The sequence below is a fragment of the Melanaphis sacchari genome, unplaced genomic scaffold, assembly GCF_002803265.2.
Source record: "Melanaphis sacchari strain LSU unplaced genomic scaffold, SCAv2.0 Contig73_pilon_pilon, whole genome shotgun sequence".
Classification (NCBI taxonomy): domain Eukaryota; kingdom Metazoa; phylum Arthropoda; class Insecta; order Hemiptera; family Aphididae; genus Melanaphis; species Melanaphis sacchari.
This window is the reverse complement of record NW_020271525.1, coordinates 1874594-1896697: the sequence shown is the minus strand read 5'-3', so window position 1 is coordinate 1896697 and position 22104 is coordinate 1874594. Positions and strand designations below refer to the sequence as shown.

At 25.6% G+C, this 22104-nt stretch overlaps 1 protein-coding gene across 1 annotated transcript in view; it reads left to right on the top strand.

Annotated features, from left to right (window-relative positions):
* LOC112600982 (cAMP-specific 3',5'-cyclic phosphodiesterase-like) overlaps positions 1–22104 on the top strand; it is a 79310-nt gene that overhangs the window by 46418 nt on the left and 10788 nt on the right. The window contains exon 3 of the mRNA XM_025348356.1: positions 254–318. The gene's annotated coding sequence lies outside the window, so the exon portion shown is untranslated. The remainder of the gene's footprint in view (positions 1–253; positions 319–22104) is intronic.

The window sequence follows — 22104 nt, the reverse complement described above, 5'->3', positions numbered from 1 at the left end:
TAATATTCAGTCAAACTCAAACGTAAGTGTAGTTTATCCAATAATATTGGTTTTTACGCCATTCAAAAGTTATTGTTATAGGCAATTTAAAAAAATAATATTATATGATATATATATATTTTTAAACAATGTACATAATGTCAAATACATGCGTCGTGATTATAAGCAAATAAAAATGTCTATAAAATAATATTATAAAATTGATTTAATTGAAATATTTATTTTTATTTTTATTTTTTTTTTTTTTTGACAGGTCACGAAGATCATCCGGTGCTGCTGGCAACAGTACCCCACAAAGCCGAGTTGTCAATCCCGGAGGTAAAATTATTTTTGTACATTAACTACGCTATTTTAATACAAAAAATGTAGTATTATCGTTTTAATTTTAATTTTCAATTTTAAAGCCCCCAGTAGTACGCAGGTGTGCGTAAATGTCAAACATAACAAAAAACTAAAAAAAAAAAAAGTCGTTTTGAATATATTAATAATGTTTTACATTATATTATTATATATAGGTACTTTGCCATAAACCTAACCTTTGGCTTATCGATTCGTATGCAGGAGGAATGAGTGACAGTCGCGTAAATTACTGTTACTATTGTTATCATTCTGTTTATTAATTATTATTAGTATTATGAACTTATCATAATATATAATATACTCATAATTTGATTACATACAATGTTATTATAATAATATACGCCAAAGAGGATTATCAAACAATTCATTAGTTATTACATGTATATGCGTTTACAACATATCACAGTATAATGGATGCTGCTATTTTACGTATAATATAACGTTATCACATATATAATAAACAAGGGTTGTCAAAATCATGTCTTTTTCTAAATTAGGTACTTAACTATCTGTATATTATTAATAAATAAATGTGTGCATGTATGTATATCTACAAACGATTTTATCACACTCCTTGATCTACGTTGTCATGTATATAATATGTAATCCAATTACGAAATTTCGTAAAAAATATATTTTCCTGTTTTATTCTCTATACACAATCATAATTCTCAATTTTAAGAAATATTTATTAAAACAGACAATATTTACTGAACTATTTAAGTAAATATGACGATTTTAATTTGAAAATATAATATTTCAAAACAGTTGAAAATTGCAAACAAAAATGGGGCTACTAACGCACACATGTGTAAAGTATATCATTTTTCATAATACGAGTATATGATTCATAATTGATATTCATACGAAGCTATGATAACTATAGGCCTATAAAAACTATACATTTTCGTGGAAATTTTGTATCACGTTGTAAGTATGTTGTAACGTTGCGCTAAGAATAACGATTTTCAAAATTTCTCATACACATGGATATTTTAGTTCTCGAAAAACGGATATTTTTTTTCTACTTGTATTATAGATTTACCGTTACATTTTACAAAAAATAAGATAGTTATTATAATAGTAAATATGTACATAACTATAGATCTCTTTTTATTTTTTGTCAAAACCACAATTACCGCGTTAAAAATATATGTAGTTCACATTTAACGGAGCTTAAAACGGGATAAATACATTGAAATTGTTTAATTTTTCGTGGATATAACACCGTGCAGGATCAGCTAGTATTGTATATATTTTAAAATACAATTTCGTTTATACTATACAGACAATTCAGTATTCGAATATTCAATTAAAATTTGAAACATATATGTACGTGAAAACGGATTAGTCAACATAAATTATATTATTTTTATCATGTACTAAGCAAAAAAAAAAAAAAAATAATAACACTACTTAGATACACAATAAACAATTATGTTGTGTGCTTTTAAAATAATAAAATAAAAATGTATTTCATGTCGTATTATTATTTATTATTATTTCTCCAAATCGATATCGAATTATATTTCTTTGGTTGAGCGATTTATTACCAATGATATTTAATTTGAATTGGCTAGCAGGTTTCGTTTTGTAATAACATAATAAATTTCTTTCAGGTTTTTTATGTTTGTTTTATATTTATTATTTTATTTTTAGCTTATATATTCTATATTTACGAGTACACTGCTATATTATTCCATTCATTTTACGAATGAATATTAAAAAATAGTTTACTTGAAAATTCATCTCTAGTTAATTAACATTTTATAGTAGTAATACTGAGCAAGTGATAGTATTTTATAATATTGAAAAATAATATGATTTTTAATCGTAGTAATTTTCTTTGTTTACCTATACATTTATTTAATTTGTTTTTTAGCTTATTGATAAAATTAATAAATAAAATGTTTGTACATTATTCAAAATGCAATAACGTGCAATGGAATCAAATTATTTTTGTCACTGGTGAATTAAAATTGTATGTTTTCTGCATAACTTACTCTTTTAAAAAAATACCGAAGGAATATGAATTTATTTTTATCATAAAATCACTTATATTTTTTTATAGATAGGTATAATGTGTAATTATTAATTGTATTTGTATAAAATATGGTGCTACGTACAAAAAAATATCAAAAAAATTGTCACATGGTTAGCTACTAAGTATACTCGTGAACAACAAACTCGTTAATATAATATATTATATTATTGTGTTGGTTTAATTAAGATTTATATTGCCAACGGGTACGTGCAATGTACTTTTAATAATTGTATTTCATATTCGTTAGCCCAATATTATTATGTTAGCTTGATTGAAAACTCAAATAAAATAATATTATATATTGTGCCACTCGTAAAACGGATTCGTTTTAATTCCTTTGAAGTTTATCTACACAATTTATTTTATATTTCGTTATAATATATTTAAATATGTTTACCTTACTAAAATTTCTGAATAGTACCTATATAGTCAAGTTTTCAATTTGACTGAAATTTTGACTGTGATAAAATCATGATCGATTGATACGCTTTTTTTTTGAAATTCCAATAATACATAAGCTTTTGAAAATTAAATTATATTATTTTTTTTATATAGTTTATTGAAGTATATCAAATAAAGTATTATATTATTGTATTATACTAAACGGGCACAGCACTCTTGCAGTATTTGTCGTAAAATAAATATTTTTCAAAAAAAATTTGTTTCGTTTGATAAAATATCTTTTATATACATCTATGTTATTATCGCATAACGTTGTTATATACCTACATATTTTTCTTCAATACTCAAAATAGGTGTTCCAGGTGATTAAAGTATATTGAGTATATATCATTTAATTTATATCACATGTCAGTATAGATCTGACATCCGATCGATTTTATGAATTATGTAAGAAATTTTAAATTAAACGTATACCTAATTTTTATTTATCAACTCTAATGTGCATATATTTAAACTTTTATTATGCACAGGGATAACAGTAATATTATACTAATGTAATATTCAGTTAATTATTTCTTTCTATACTCATTATAATTTCACGAACTACTTTTTTCACATATTTATACATTATACTTGTAATATATATATAAACTATATATAAATGTATACCGCATTTGGATACATTCTTGAAACGTCACATGCAAATCCCATGATTGTGAATCGTAAACATGACGTACAGGTTGACTACTTATTTAATATCTATTATTGTTATTATTAAGCAAATAATTAGATAATATATCTATAAGTACATGATGGAAAAATAAAATTTCATGCGATTTCAATAGGCAATACAATATAGTTTACCAATTAATAATGTACACTACACCTGATCAAAATATTATTATATTGTTATTATTTATTTTTTCCAATTTTTTTATGTATAAACCAATAAAAAAGCAAGTAAATTTTTTTTCATTCCTGAATTGGGTGAAATGTTTATGCCAAGTGGGTTTTTTATTATTTGTTGACCTCAGAAGATATTTTTAAAATATTTTTAAAATTTTTAAATATTAATTAATATTGATTAATAATGATATGAATAAAAAAATTAAACAGCTTTAACGTCATATCTACAAATGTATTCAATATAATAATCTTTAAAACACTCACAGTAAAATATATTATATTATAATAAGAATATAACAATTAACAACTAGATAACATGTGTGGGCTTCAAGAAATTCTTTAAATAAGAAACTAATAAGAAATTAACAATTATAATATTATTATAACATTAATTTTGTATGGAAATGAAAATTCTGGATAAAAATATCAGCAATAAATATATACAAGTATACATAATTATTAAAAAAACGACGCTGATTTTAACCTTCTGAATAGTTAATTTGTACTAAAATATTTTATTAATTTATAAATCGTACAATAATAATGACATAACATCATTTATATTGTTAAAATTTAACATAAAAATGTTATTTTAAGGGTTATTAAGACGAATATCATATGCACACGTTACACATGCTTCCTAAGCATATAATAATATATTATTTTCTTATAACTATTATTTTGTTGATTTATTTTTTATTCTTATTTATCATATACTTCATCACTGTTAGTATTGAGAACTTACAACCATTTTAAATATGGGACAATAATAATTTTCCGTTAAATAAAACAAAATATATTCAGTATTGGATGGACGGTTTCTGTGTTTGAGAACTCAGCAACGCACACTTAGAGGGTTTACAAGTGAGCGTAAAATAAAATAAAATACAATTTTGTGAGAGACGTAGATACAATTCGTTATAAAGATATAATACTATATTGCAATGCGCTATCGATTTTGTTCAAAAAATATGCACAATGAGCGTACTTTGTAGTGACATGATTGAAATCGTTCGCAAATATATATATATATATATATTTATATATATAACTATAACACGACTTGAATTCAAGAGGATGTTCTCGACAACTATTAAATGGGTATTATAATGTACCTTTTTAATATGTTAAATTATACAAAATACCTACACTTCGATGTTATTAATTTTCCGCGTATACACAAAAACGCAGCGTGAACATTGAAAAAATTATCTAAAACGATGATTAATATATCAATCATAATACTATAAACATACATAATATAATACTATATGTGAACTAATTTCATGTCGATAGCGGCCGAGCGGTGTTTACAACACCACATACGCACATTATTTGACGTTTACATTGTGTTTTGTTTATTATATATAATATATACACGTAATAAGTTTAATACGTCATTACCGTGTTTAATATTATAGCAATGTATCAATAAATAAATATAAAATCGCTACTATATAAGTAGCAATGTGTAAGATCGCTTTTATTGAAAATAATATTAACTTTTTTGGTGCTAATCAATACAAGTTAAACAAACTTAATGAATTTTTTTTTAACATAATATATTATATATACTTATATAATAATTAACCTTTCTTGAAAATACATACTTTTTTAGACAGAAAGACTGCCTGAACAATCTCATTTAGAACTTAATTAAAAAATCACCTCTTAGAATGATAATATAATCTATAAAAATATTTCATCTAGTTTAAGGGAAATCACAATATACCTGTTTTTATAAATCTCTATAAGTATTATCATTTGAACAAATGCCAACTTAAAATGTATGAAATATTAAAGAGCACTTTATCGTGCTCTCTCACTCTTTCTATACCATATACCTACATGATAATTCAATAGTAAATTCATATTGTATAAGATTTTTATCTCGAAATTACTTAATTTTATAATCTAAAAAATTGATTTTTAATTGTTTAAATTATACAAGATATTAATTAGAATTTATAATATTATAACCCTTAAATTATAAGCTCAATACTATATTTATAATTTTTATAATTAAATAGCAACATTATTATGTTATTGCTTATTAAGAACAAGCGCTTTATTAAAATGAACCTTAACACTATTATTCTTTTCTTTGTAATGCTTTGTATTATAGCATTCAAACAATGCATTAAACTAATAATAAAAACATATACAATTAAATTTCAATAAACTGGATTATATTATAATATTATATATACAGTAAAAATTCTCTATAAAAGACCCTCTATAAGACAGACGGAATCTTCCATATAATGGAAAATGTCAATAACCTGGTTTAAATAATATGTAAAATTGACTTTTCTAAAGTAGAACCTACACAAAACGGAAACGGAAAATAGTTTTGACCCAAATAGTAAAAATACCATTTGACAAATTCAAAATAAAATAATTTCATAATGAATAACATTTATATAAGCATATATAATTAGTAATGAGATAATATAAAATTTATAATTATTTGTTATATCGTTAAATATTATCGCATCACGATTTTCAAATTGATTTATTAACCTTTTAATTAGTAAAATGTAGACGTATTATAATATAGGAAAGATAGATACTCGTACGTATGCACCCATAAAAAGTGTGTATATGTAAACTGTTCGGACGTCTTATATCAAATCATTTAGTAAACATACAGTGCTCGCGTCTGTTTTTATTTTATTTTTTATTGTTTTTATTTGCTTATATGCAACGTACAACTCTGAATTTGTCCAGTTAAATGTTAAATTAATCAAGTTGAATAAAAATACAAAGGGACTTATAAATTAATTTAAATGTGAAAAAACTTAACTATCTACAACGTAATAAAAAAAATATATATATCGAAAATATTACCAATAAACAGCAAAAATTCTGGAAAGAGTAAAAGAGTGAAAACTCTTTCACTTAAATAAATTGATCAAAAGTTGTATTAGTAATTTATTAGCGTTCGGACCAAAAATGTACAAATTTCTGGAACAATCTTATAAACATAAATTATGGAATTTACTGAAAACGAACGTAAAATATTTCAAGGCTTTAAATGGTTTGTTGGAAAAAATTTAAAAAAAAAGCGTGATATTATTATTTAGAAACAAATCAGTGGCGAGGAAAATGACATTAATTAAGAAACTATGGAGGAGTGGAAATAAAAATCTCGTGACTCATTCCTGGACATAAAGTAAAATAAGTGTACAATTTATATGAAATAGGTCTTATTTTTAGAAGTGTTTTTACTAATTTGTTAGTACTAAAGAGTGAATCATGTGCAGGAGAAAAAAAGCAAGACATCACTCTTTAGTACTTATGTGTGGTAATATTGCTCAGAAAATTAGTACGCGCTTAGTCATTGACAAATCTTAAAAGCCTGAATGACACGTTGAAAACGAACCGATAATTGCGTTAAAATAACGCACATTTACAATCTCAGAATATAAAAGACCTGATAATCTCATCTAATACTGCATGTCACCCAAAAATTGAACTATCTAATATGAAAATACTCATGCTGCCTCCGATTACAACATTAATCAGTTAACTATTGGATCAAGAGTTGATTTACACTTTCAAGTCTTACCAGGGTTTGCATTTGAAAAAACATTTGTTATACGTTATTTACAATTTAAACATTATTCAATTTTTGCGTTTATCGTTATTCAGAATTAACATTTTTTAAATATTTTATAAATTATAATTATTAAATAATTAGAAATAATAGAAATTAATTATTTAAATTAATGATATACTATATATACGTATATAAAACGTTTTACGTTATGTTTTTTTTTTTTTTTTTTTAGATGATATATCATATATTTTATTAATCGTTACACTTTATTTTGTGTTATTTAGTTATTTATGTTTATCGCTTTCCGTTATAATTACATTTACAAATTTCAATTATTTTTTGTCAAATATAATATTATCATAACATTTGCAAGCCCTGAATCGTAGTATTGCAATTTTTTCTAGAATTTGTATTACGCAATATGGATAATAATTGCTCTTCAGCCTATCAGTTTGTTAAATCAATAAGTATCTTGGATGCAGTCAATTGGATATCGTTGGTTTGCGGTAGTATAAAACCTGAATGTGTGCAAAATTGCTTTCGTAAAGCCGGATTTCTTTAAAATGAAATAACCAATATAGATTTACTATTTAATGCTTTGAATGAAATGAATATTGAGTACCTTACAGACGATATAGATATGAAAGATTGTATTACACTTGATAAATGTGTTAAAGAAGCGTTAAACTTATGATTCGGTAACTTTTTTAAAAAAAGAGGTATTTAAAAACATAGAAAACAATGATAATGACACCAACGAGATCAGAAATAAGCTAAAAATAAAAGATTTTAAAGCCGTTATCTTATATTTGGAAGAATTATAAAAAAATGTTGCCACAATTTCAAATTCAAAGCTATTAAAACTAACAACAAAGACGCAAGAATGTGTTGAACATGTTAACATTAGTCACATAAAGCAGTTAAATATAACAAACTTTTTTTTTTTTTAATTATGAAAATGTTAATACGAGTATATAATAAGTTTTTTTTATTCTTAATTTTAATTTTTAAATATTGTACACAAAACATCTAAAAATAGATTCATACATTATAATCTTCAAGTATAAATGTAAGATAGGTATTTCTTAAAATATCATTTTTTATTATATGTACTTTTAAATTCTTGAAACTTCATTTTTTTTCCTATTTCTATATCATGGCGGAAAACGATAAAACGAAATAATTTTTGGCCCCAAGGAATTCCGTTATAGAGAGTTTTTACTGTGGAAATATAAATATTTTTTAATTGATAAGGTTCAAAATTTGGATAATCAGAAGATCATATTTCTTTCTTTCTTTTCCCAAAAAGAAAAACGACAAATAAAATAAACTATGTACAACATTATTCACAAAATCAATTATTCGAATAACAATAAGTAAATTTGATGTTTTTATTTGAGAACTTTAAATTGTTTTTTTAAAACCACTTTTATTTATTCAGTCCACATTGTACCCTAAAATTATCCTGATCAGAACTTAAACTCTTATTTTTGTCTTACGCCGATACAAAATTAATGAAGCATATGAAATATATGATAATTTTCATTGTTTGAGATGAAGGCTTAGACTTTGAATCTTTGTAATTCTTTTCTTTTAAAAAACTTAAATAAATTGAATTATTAACATTCTAAAGTCTATTCCCATTCTAAGTCGAAATCCTAGTTGCATATCAACTTGCAAACCATGCGTCATACAAAAATGATTAATATAATTTAAGTATAAATATACACAAACTTGAGCATTAAAACAATAATTATTTTTATACGCACGTTATGTGAATTTGTTTGTGTCCGTTTTACATATATACGAATAGATTTTAATTGACACGGCGCCCGTTGAATTGCGCATGACATTTACTATTGTTTTTTACGTGTTCGTACACGCGCGAAAACCGAATTAAATTCTGTTTGTTAATTTGTCTTGAGTATACAAGATGAAAAATACATTTAAACCTAATAGCATATTCAAAATTTCTACAGAATATTAATTTTTTTTTTAAACGCATGTTTTAAAATGTTTACTTTTTTGTTGACAGTACCAGATCTTACAAAAAAAAATGTAATTAACTTTTCTTATCACTTTTTAGTTTATTAATTTAGTGTGTTTATGTAGTAATCATTAAACTATAGAATTTCAGATATTCGATATCAAATTCACTGCTCAGACATTCAATTTTCGAGTAATAATTTTGCTAGTTTCTTCAAAATTTCATTAAACAGTATATTACATAAGACTAATGACTTTAATAGTCAAAAATATTAAGGTTAATTAAAAATTAACATTTAATTTATTTACTAATAAAATAAAATATTGTATTCATCGATTCTTTTCAATATTTAACATATTTCCTAATTGTACACCGAAATAATAAATTTAATAATGCCTTATTAGTTTAATGTACCGTATTAATTTATTTTACCCAATTTAATATCAGAATTAACTTTATTACAATACAATTATATATATTAATTTATTACTTATTTTTTTCTCGAAAATTAAATACACATTATTGGTTTTAGAATAACCATACTTTATTTCAAACCTGACGTTTTTATAGCACCATTTTTATTTACCATTTTTATTTATCATAATTTATATTTTAATTTCACAAATCGAATGTTTATTATTTTCATACAAATAAATTTAAAAATATAATTTTTTTTTCACTTTTTATTTGAAACTGTATATGCAAAAATGAAGCTATTTAATAAAGTCTCATTAAAAAATAAAATATCTTTCACAGGATTTACCTTTTCAATATCAAAGTTAACTAAAAAAAGTTTATATATTTAATGGACATTTGATTATGGTAGTCCGTTTTTGCATTAATTTTTTGAGTTCTGGGCAATCAAAACAAACATTTTAAAAAGCTTGAATTAAAATGAACCTTCAAAACTCATTTTAATGCTACGAACGTTCATTATAATAACCCCTAAAATAATATGGCGTATTGACCTTAACTTTACTAGACAATGTTTAACAAAATATGTATATGACATATTGTTTTTTTCTTTTTTCATGTCAACGAGTTCGATGTTACTTAAAAAGTTATTAAAATCCTTTGTGAGGTATAATAATATAGTTGCTAAACATTGTATCTTATCATCCTTGAATATCCATACTAAAAGTATAAGTTCGGAGCCAATTATTTTTTAAACAAAAGGCCCTTCCATTTTTTGGAGAGTTATATCAACAATAGGAGAATTCACAGTTATATTATACTTCAACTAACGAAAATAACACATTCTCATATATCTATATAAAAAACCATTTGTATCTTTACGGTGTGCCTTGTGAAAAAAAAATACAAACGTCTTCAATTTTATATTAAGTAGATAGTGAATTTTATTTCTATTCACGTCTCGAAATTCGTTTCAAATATAATAAAAGAGAAAAAGTATGTTCCAATTCTAATTATAATAAATTATTCAAATTACAATCTTAATCATTACGTTATAATTTATTCATAATATATAATATTGCTCTTAATTTAATATAGTTTAATATTTAAATACATGAAAATAGGGTAAAATATCAAATATTTTTCTTCAATTGCATATTACTTTTGTTATATTATTTTCGATATACCTAACATGTTTTAGTGTTTTACACATAATCTTAATGAATCAAAAATAATATGAAAAACATATTTAATTTTTTGACGTTAATAAAGATTTAGATTAGCTGATAAATTAAAACGTGTCATACTACTAATTAATTTGTAACTTTAACTCTATAAAAAAATATAACTTCAAATAGTTAATTCAAATATGTACAAAATATATAAGTAGGTACTTATATAAAAATTCAAACGTTTCGTAATTTATTAATAAAAGTAGAACGCATAAAAAAAACAATATTCATAGATACACGCATTAAAATTCAATGGAATATATTTTAACTCATTTCAGAGATTTATTTTGAATTTACCTGTAATATGTTTTTTATATATGTGTTAAAATACATTTGATAAAATTGATATTTGCAAATAACTACGAAACCTTAAATTAACATTTGATATTAATCAATAATAATTAATCTTTTGACTATTCGACCGCACGGTTTCAATGCACACCAACTATTGAATACTTTAATAAATCTTCGTATTATAGATTAACGCTAGATAGTAATATAGTTTATGTGCTGATGACTTGGAAAGCTTGTCACATTACTTTGAAAAGACTTTCTAAACGCCAATTGTTGACAATTGCTTGATTATTGAATTATACTGAAAGCTCATTATTGAGGTTTCCACCAAAGTTTCAAAGTGAATTTATTAAATAATGTGCCGTGGCGGTGGCAGTATAGTTAAAAAGGTCTGTCAAGTTTTGGGACCTGGTCAAAAATTTCATTTAATAAAGGTCACGCACTATGTTATACAATAATATTTTCTGCAAAACCACAATACGAGTATAATACGAATTTAATTAAAATATTCATTATTACGGTTTTTCTTACCAACAAAATAATGTACCGCGTGGCTATATAGTAGGTTAACCTACTTATACTTACATATTTTTATAATAACTGTCGAAATTGATCCATGTATTCAGTGAATGTGCGCTCAAATGTCTGAACAACATCTTTTGCTGACGATTCAAAAAGTCATATGACACTAGTTCCGCGTGACCGTATTGTTTTAACAAATTGATTGATAAGTGGTAATGCAATGTGTTTTGTTTTTCCGAAACAATAAAACAAAATTATTGAAATGTCCCAAAAAATATATGCATCATAATATAAATTACATACAATGTTACGTGTCTGTAAGTAGGTATACCATTATTGTATTGTGATAAATAAATATAACAAGCACACCCAAAGTTTTCAACAGAGACGTAATCCGGATTTTACCCTTGAGCTGATTCATCGCGGAGAACGTAATGTTGTTTACGCATTTTCTGCTTTCGAGCATAGTGTCGTGTACATAATATACCTAACTTATAAGTATATACATATAGCATACATAAAGTTTTATGAAAACGTATGTTTCGTCAAATAATAATTTTCAATCGCACAAATGGAACGCATCGAACTTGATCTTATACAAGAGCGTTATATTTGAAACTTTTTATTTATTTATTTATTTATTTTATTTTTTATCGTAATGGCCAAAAAGTTGATATCTGTAATATAGGTATATATAATTTTAATGTCATATGCTCAAAACTTAGTGAGCGCGTGACAAGAACTATATGACAAATAACTAAGTTATTTTTATGTATATATATATATATATATAATAGGTATTAATTTTAATTTATTTATTTTTTTAGTAATAAAAGTTCAGTTGAATAAACTATCATTATTTTGGCTAAGAGCTTGTATACAAATTGTATGAACTAGAATATTTTGTCTAAAATTATTATATACCATGGGAAATGCGTTGTGCTGTTTCATTTATACATTAAAGTTCATTAGACAAAACGTTTTTATTCAAAGTAAGATAGGTACTTATTCCGTTATTACTTGAATTGTAGAAATTCGTTAAATAAATATTTTTGGAAGCTGCTTCCTTGAAATTTTACAATATTAAATTTATAAATAGTTCATATTATTTTCATTATTTTAAATATACAATTTTTAACTCAAATTTATAATATTTTTTTTTGTTTGTTTTTTTCGAAAAACATTATTTAAAATATTTTTATAATATTAATTTAACCTACAAGTTTCAAGCCAAAAAAAAAAAACTAATTTTGGTCAATAATTAAATCGTTTGTGCTGTTTTTTTGTAATAGAGCCGAGTTGCGTAAAAGTTAGAGCAGACAATCGATTTTCAATGAACTTCACATAATTACCGTATAGGTAATATTGTAAATTTAGCTAGTAAATTCAATATACGATAACTTAGTTTAGGTTTTTTCTGCAGCATGGAACTAGATAAATAAATAACTATTATACATAATAATATAACTATAATTTTATAAATATATGTATAACGATCTACATAGTATTCAATTATTTGTAATTTTCGACAGAGAATTAGCATTTAGATATGTACAACAAAAAAATAATAATGGAAGTTAAAGTGTAATAAATAGTGGAAAAATATAAACATAGTTAATGGCTATAATTTTAATTTTAATGATAATATTCAAATTGAGCATGCATAAAATGAATGAGTAAATCGTATTTTAAATTAAACGAAAATAATAAAAACAATTTCAGTGTCTTAAATAATGACTATGAAAAAGATAATGTAAATATAATTTTAACTCGACAAAAAAGGAAGCAATAAATTTAAGTATAAATCTTAGGACGATCCGTGTAAAAAGTCATGTGAGATTTTACACCAAGAATTACGAGAAAGGGATATTATTAAAATAGTTCAATTACTGTAAACATCATGCGAATAAGAAAAAATATTCACACGATTAAATATAATTTTAAAGCTTTTTTACAAATTTAGAAGAACTTTATTTGGTTTTAACAAATTTTTTCTTTTTTTTTAACCTAACCTAACCTTTTTTTAACAGTTTTTTTTTTTTTTTTTAAATTTAATTCAATTATTTTGACTGATCACCAAAATGTTAACGACCTAACTTGATTACTCGATTCACTAACTGAACACACAACTCGATTTTGTCGCAAAAGAATTACATACAAAATATTTTATCTAAATAATAATTTTCATACATAATTTGGAAAAACCAATTTATAAATATTAACAAAATCTAAATGATGAAACATTTCTTAAAATTAATCGAAGTAATTTATAATTTTATAAATATCTTAAAGTAGAACTCGTTAGAGTATACGTATAATATACTAAGAGGTAAGGTTTTTTTTAACACACGCAGTAAATTTGTGTTGTATACCGAATTTTAACTATACTATTATATTTTCCACATTTGTAATTTTATAATAATAATCATTTAGATTATTCTTTATAATTACATATCCATTCGACAACGAAAAACTTAGCAGAACATACACGTATGAATTTTTCTTCGTATTCCGTCGACTGATCTCGTCTTCCTCCCCATCGTCTTCTGTGACGTCGACGGTGATGGCTGATGATGGTGTGGCGACGGCGGTAGAGGCGGAAGCTGAGGTGGATCAATAAACCGGAAGCTGCTGTATAAACTCCGCCGCCGTAGTGGCGACTGCCACCTCCACCACCACACCAACAGTGACAATTATTGTTTGTCCCGGTGGTCTCTTAGACTGGATTTTCGATGGACCACGCGCGTGATTAAATGGGTGGATTCGCTTAGCCATATTATATTATTATAATATATATAACGACTTCAAATTTAATCTAGTACTACCAAGCTAAGTGCATAATAAACCTTAAATTGATAAGCCCCTTTGGCTTTTGTGGGTACACCGAGACGTCTAATCTAATACATTTGCCTATAAATAACTATATCAATACAATTAATATATTTATGTACCGCTAGGTATATGTTTATATGTTTGATGCGTGTGCAGACGTTAAACTACAGTGTGTGTGTGTGTGTGTATGTGTGTAAAAGTTTGTTAAAAGTTTTAATATATAATATCGTGGTTCGATATTCGGGACGGTATGCAAAAGGGTTTGAAATTGTTGTTTTTGTGATTCTGAAAAATGTTTACAAATTTGCTTGAGGTTTTTATTGAAAAAGTTTACGTTTTTTTGAATTCCGTAAAACCAGTTAAATGTTTTCTTAACGTTTTCAATGTATACGATTATTTTGTTGTATATTATCAAATATTTAAAATTAGAGTTAGGGTAAGATGAATAAAATAGCAAAAGATTTCACTCCGTAAAATGTATAACTACATAATAAAAACATATGTAATTATATAAATTTTAATATTTTTCTATTCACATACATCAATAGATATTTCATAAAAAAATACTCTGTTTAAAAATACCCACGACATTAAAAATAAAGTACTATATTTTAAAAAGTAAATTCCTTACATAAAGTATGATAATGATAAATATTCTACTATCTACTAAAAAAGTGTTTTCAAAAATTACTCTTAAAAACACAAAAATGGAATGAATTAATAGATGAATATTATCAAATAATATATAATCAGTTATGTTGTCATTTAGTTAAAAGAATATTTAATTTTCTATTTTCGATGGGAAGACTGAAAAAAATCATAATTTTTGAAACAACAGATTTTAAGTATATATTTTATACATTTATATTGATAATATACGTATTAAAATATAAGGCGTATTATTATTGATCGGAAAAATAAAAAACGGTTGGCGGGTTTCATTTGCTTTAACTCCCATCTAGAAATCAAAATATCTTTTAGATTATCAAATACATATTGCAGCAGTATTAGGGCCGGCGAGCGGCAAACATAATATTATGTTTATTCAAAGGATTCTTGGCTAAACAATTATTTTTACAATAGCCAAGCTTAATGTAAACGTCTTTCGTCTACGTATAATATATATATAGGTACCTCTTTTTGTTTATTTTATGAATGTTGATCGACTTTGGGGTTACGGTAAAATAAACGAAGAATGTTTAGCATTATATAGGTACATAATCCTGTTATAGCGGAACAGCATAATACAAAGCAAAATTTGATTTTACATGCTGACGATTTAAGTTTGGTGCAAGCATCGTGCGAGATTTCGTTTAAACCAATAAATTTGCTGCAGGTGGTATAATATTATATAAGATGTATATGACGTATAATGTAAATGACTTTCGTAGTATGCGGCATAGATCAAAGGTACGAATACATTATTGTTATTACGTTTATATATAAAAATAAGCAATTTATGCAATAACTAATCGATAAGACATATTTTTAACCACACAGTATACTACAGGGTGGTTAATGGATGGATATTATCATCATGAATAAATAATTTACTATATGAGGTATATCGATAAAACCTATTGAAAGTTATTTATTTTTTTTTTTTTGTTAACGTCATATATGACGACAAAAATGTGACGAATATGCAGAATGTCTACAATATAATCCATAGAGATAATTCCTATTTTCTTTTCAATATCGAATTTATTCAAATTCTGTTTTCGAATCCTTAAGTATACTCTTAGATAATATTTTAAAATAAAAATTGTCCTTTTTTTCTTTTAAGTTATTAATTAACAACGAAGTTCTAAACTCTAGACATTGTTAATTCCCAGCCAAGTGTCACCAATGGATGATTTCTTAATTCAAAATATTCATGTTACTATTATAATATAACAAATGCTTATTGTGCCACGTTGTAAAGATTGTGTATTTCAATTTGTAAAATAAAAAAATTATATATACAGTAGAACTTCTATTAACCGTCACTCTCTGTTATCCGTCATCGGTCATCGCCGAAAAAAAAAATAATTAGGCGATTAGACGATTGTGATAAACTCGTCGTGGTGCCCAACACAGTAACTATAAAGTGTATAAAAATAGTTTGTAATATGTACATATCCAATATGAACGATAAACATGATAAACGAACTATAAATTTATGTGTGTATGTATTGTAATTTAATCAGTGACCGACGTACAGCCTACGTGTAAGTGTGTACCGTGTGTATTAGTGTTTTCGTAGTTTATGTATGAGATGTTTATAATTTATATGTGTTATAATAATTTATTTATATGTTATATTTTTTTTATATGTATTATTTTTAAAGTACACACACGTAAAATTATAATAAATGTGTGTATATGTATGTACACGTTTTTTTTTTGCAAAATTTCCGTTAACCGTCTATTCGATTAACCGTCATAGCCCCGGTCCCGACAGTGACGGTTAATCGAAGTTCTACTGTATATCAATTAAATTACTTTTTTAAATAATGAATCCTAATCGAAATAAAAACGAATGGTGTCTGAGTAATTTAAAATTGTGAACTTAGGTCCACAATAATAATTAATAAGTATGTAGGTATGAAGATACTAGAGAATTTTAATATTTGTATAATTAATACTCATAAATTAACATTTTATATTGTATTAACATTTTCTTAGTACTTTTAAAAATTATCACATGCGTTTTAAATAATAATTAAAAACTATTATCCTCGATGTGTAAATTTTAAAAACTTAAAAACTACGCATACACATTCCCATTAAGATACCTACCTAAAATATTTAAAAAAATATATTTGCTTAACTATTCACAGTTAATTTTTTGATTAATTATTTGAAAAAAAAATTAATATTATTGCAGGAAAATCTTTGAAATGTAGCATAAATATGTGAATAATTTAAAAATTAAAATATACATGAAAATTAAAATTTTAAAAACCAGAATTTGAATAAAATGTATTATTAAATGGAAAAAAAAATGGTGATGAAGATGCTTAATGAATCATCCTATTTAATTTAAAGTTGGTTGTTCACCTACGGTCGTCCATAATCGTACAATGTATTATTATTGTCCATTCGATCAAACATTAATTCAATATCGGTTTTCTCGTATTGCCCATGAAGATTTCATCGTTCTGTAATCGAGTAGGTGCGTAGGACACAAAAAATGAAACGATATAATATAATGTATACAGTATACAAATATTCACTGTACAGAGTATCCCAATATCAAATTATTATTGTATTGCATAATAATAATTAAACGTTTCGAACATTTATCATTAAAATAATAAACTACTGTATGTTTATTTAATATTATTAATTTTCTAGCTTTGCCACTAGTTTTAGCCGTTATAAATGAAGTTAAACGAAAACAATAATCGTTAGATACTGTTAATTATATTATTATATTTTACAAAAACACTATTGTCAAAATATGTTGCCCTTTTCCCTTTAATATAATATAATATATAATGTACCTGATGACCAGTCATATCGATTGTAATAACATTAATGATTTTATATGTCATCATTTGTTTATTATTTACTTTATCACAAAGAAAAATGTTTTGTTTTTTTTTTCACCTATATAGTCTATAAGCTTATAAATATAATAGGTACTAGTATGCAAATAAGAAAATCGTTTAGATGTTATGTTGATTTGATCTGCTTACTTCAAACAATAAATATTATAGCGTTTGTGACGTACAGTTATGCTGTCGAAAATACAGACCGTAATTTTCATCATTTTCATTACCTATCTAGTTTATCTTCCCCTCAAAATCAAAAGTAGTTTTTAGGTTTAGAAAGTAAAAAATTGATAAATCATGTATTGTAGAAAACGATAATTGTTATTTTAGTGGATATTATATAGTATGATAATAATTATTACATTGTATTTGTATATTATACCTACAAAAAATATCGTATTAGTGTTACACGCTATTATTCCGATGGTGCGATTTCCATCACGTGTTATTTTCAAAAATTTTAATTTAACCGTCGACCTACCTTTTAAAAGTATCTTTAGTTTTACTTTTGAGTTTTGGCCTAGTTTGTATAAAGGTATCGTATTTTCTAAGAACTTATAAAAGTTTTAAAGAAAAAAAAATTTAAAAAGTTATAATCAATTGTGTAAATTATTAATGAGAAAAACTTGTATTCAATCGTCAGTATAAATTGTTGACCAAAAATGAATATCTAGCAAGACAACGATTATTATCAATACAGTAATAAAATAAGTATAATTATAATAGCCATTAAAAAAACAAAAAAAAAAAAAACTGTATATGTTAAAAACATTTTCTTTTCTTAGTAGTACAACATCTAGGGATAATCGTTATGTGTAAACGTATCTTTAAATATTCTAATGAATATTGTTCATAATTAAATTTAGTAAGTCAGTAGATTGTGTTGCTTAGGTGCAGCTGTATTCTATAATATCGTGTATATATATCGTAACGACTAGAGGCCAGTTGTAGACAACTAATCACACTGAAATATATTGCACAACACTTTATCGCCACGTCGTCGGGCACTATTCGTAATATATCGCACTCGAGAACTCGTGGATACTTTCGATGGCGAGCGGACCAGCGCGCCGCGGCGACGGCCGTGTAATAAGTCGTGTTGTACTTTTAGTGGGTAGGTGCAAAACAAGACTAATGGGAAGCGGAAGAGAATCCGTCGCCGTGTGTTACCCGTACACCGTTGCAGTGAATACGGTGTATATTATATCGTTGTGTATATCATGAGCGAACGGGTCGGATCGATTGCGATCAAGTGAACGAATGAAAAATCGCACTATCGTTATTACGGCAGAACGAATAGGCGCCTGTCAGTCAGTCACCGGTGTTTAGACATTTCGCAACCCGCAACAGCAGTCGCGAAGTTTATTTAAAAGTGCGGTACGGGTTTCTCGTGTATACGTTTATGTTTTGTATAACTACGTGCATGTGTTGTTCGCTCACTGAAGTATTTAAAATCGACTCGCCACCGATAACGGTTTCGATACCTAATCGATATAAAAACTTGCGTTAGGTTTTCTTTTCGAGAACGCAATATCAATCGCTGCCAAAGCCGTGTAAACCGCTTTGGAGACTGGCAATTAGTGTATTTTTATCGTGTTATTTCTGCACCAGCGATTTTTCACCGTTACGATACGTGCGGCTATAGTGATTTCAGTGCAACATTTATGCGTCCAACTCAACGACGTAAATATTCATTATGTTACCATCACCTGCTGCAATATGTACACATATGCTCGTCAACTCATTAGGTACACGTTTTTTAGAAGTACTCTCGTTTGTCGTTTATTCGGTGTCTAGTCAGGAGTTATTTGTTTCCACCAAAACAAAAATCTACTTTTCTGCCAACTATCGTTTTCGATAAAACGAAAAAGGTTTGATGTTCGTCCCCATAAAATATAATTCTTTTTAAATTATATTTTAAAAACTATTCAGTTATCAAAATTATGTAAGAGATGCCTTCTCGTGACCATCTCAATTCTCGTTGGCCAACAACAATTATTTCATTGTTTTTATCGGTTAACAGTTTTAGTTTTATAATTTGTTATTGCATTTTTCTTATTTTTAGAACTATTTGAATAAAATAATTATATTGAATGAAATTTATTATTTCAATAAATATATACATACATATTAGATTGTACATTTGACATTAAAATCTTTAAAAATATAATAATATTAGAATGTGATTTGTTAAACTGTTTATTGTAATACTCGTGAAATGATTCATGTTTATTTAATATTCTGCTTTGACCAATTCAATTATTTTCAAAAATATAATTTTCTGAATAACATAAAACCAAAATTATGACTAGTGTTTCTTAAATGTGAAATAATAATTTTGGAAGAAAATTGAAACCAAGACTTTTTTTTATTTTTGCGAAAACAATGCTAATATCTAGGTGTAATAATATGTTCTTGATTAAAAAAACTATTGATTTTTATGTTATAATAATGTATCATGAACTAAATAACTAAATAAACCCGTCTATGTTTCTCATTGATCATTAGAATACATACAAGTGCTAGTAAATGACAAATATTTGTACAATTATAAATTTCGTATATATTTTTGTAAAACTATCGTGTTGTGATTGACATTCGATTCGTAGTTGCAACTTATGGGTGTTTAACAATGTGAAAAGGATCAGTTTCGATTATAAATGATAGGGATACGTTATAGTTTTACGCTCGTTGAACCGACATTGACAATGATATATTATATATATTTCTAAACACTGATGACGCGTTTAGAAAGATCGTAAAAAAAGATTATGTTTGAAATGCACTGTTTGGATTCGTGTAATTGAATAAATGTGTTGATTTTAAATTATTAACGTGGTTCGAATATTACACAGCACAGTCATATGAAATATTTTGGTCGATGAATTATTTATTATGAAAAAGAGAAAAAAAGCATGCTTATATCAGTTTCAAAATGTAAAATGTAATTAATACTATAAAAAAATAAAAACGGAAACATGGAGTTGTTTCAAGTAACATCATTCGTTGACTCTAGAGTGTATCGAAATGAAAATAATTGTTTTCGAAATCGTTATTTTTATTTTTGTTTTTAGGGCGTGACAAGTGCCACGCGTATACGTATTTTATCATGATATTAATCAAATTGCGTCTCAAACCTGTAACATGTCATATGTTTTATGTACATAATTATTATTTCTACCACAGCCAGCGAGTACATAAACCAAAATTACAAGAAATGTTAACCACTGTATTCACGATAAAAACTTTACTGTAAAGCAATATTATATCAAAGTGTTAAAATATCATTTATTAAGGTCATAAAATTATAATACACATTATAAATGTGTTAAAGGTATGATACGTTTTATGTGTTTGAGATGTGATACTTGACCTCAGAAACGCCGCCGCCGTGTATAGTGTCACAGTATACTACCAGCTTAAACTATCGACTTTTATACCAATGTGGTGGTGAGGGACGGGGGTACCTTTACACTGCCTATACATCTATAATCTGCGTAAACTTACCAAGTATTAGCTCTGAAACGGAACAAATAATAATTGTACTGTGACGTGTCATGACCAATGACTTTTAACAATATTTACCCCATTATAGCCCTCATAAGGTTCTATGATGTATTATTATTTATATACAGTATAATATACAATCTGTTGATCTGCAGAACAGTGGGTACTCTACTCGTTTTAACTATAAATGTAGAAAACAGTTTTTGAGGTGAAAACATAATTTTATTCAATAGTTGAATCTATTGACATACACGTTGTTATTTATACAATTTAACGCGTTTGTCTTGTTTATTTTAAGTTTAATTTTTATGTTGTTATTTAGAATTATGTTATTATCTTTGAAATCGATTAAAGCGTTGTTTTTAATTAAGAAATTATTACCTAGTATAATTGCACTAGATAGGTTTTTTACAACGTGGGTGTCTATTTTGAAGTAATTATTGTTAATTTTTATTTGTATATTGCTTATGCCTACTACACATAGTGGTTTGTTGTCCGGTCCT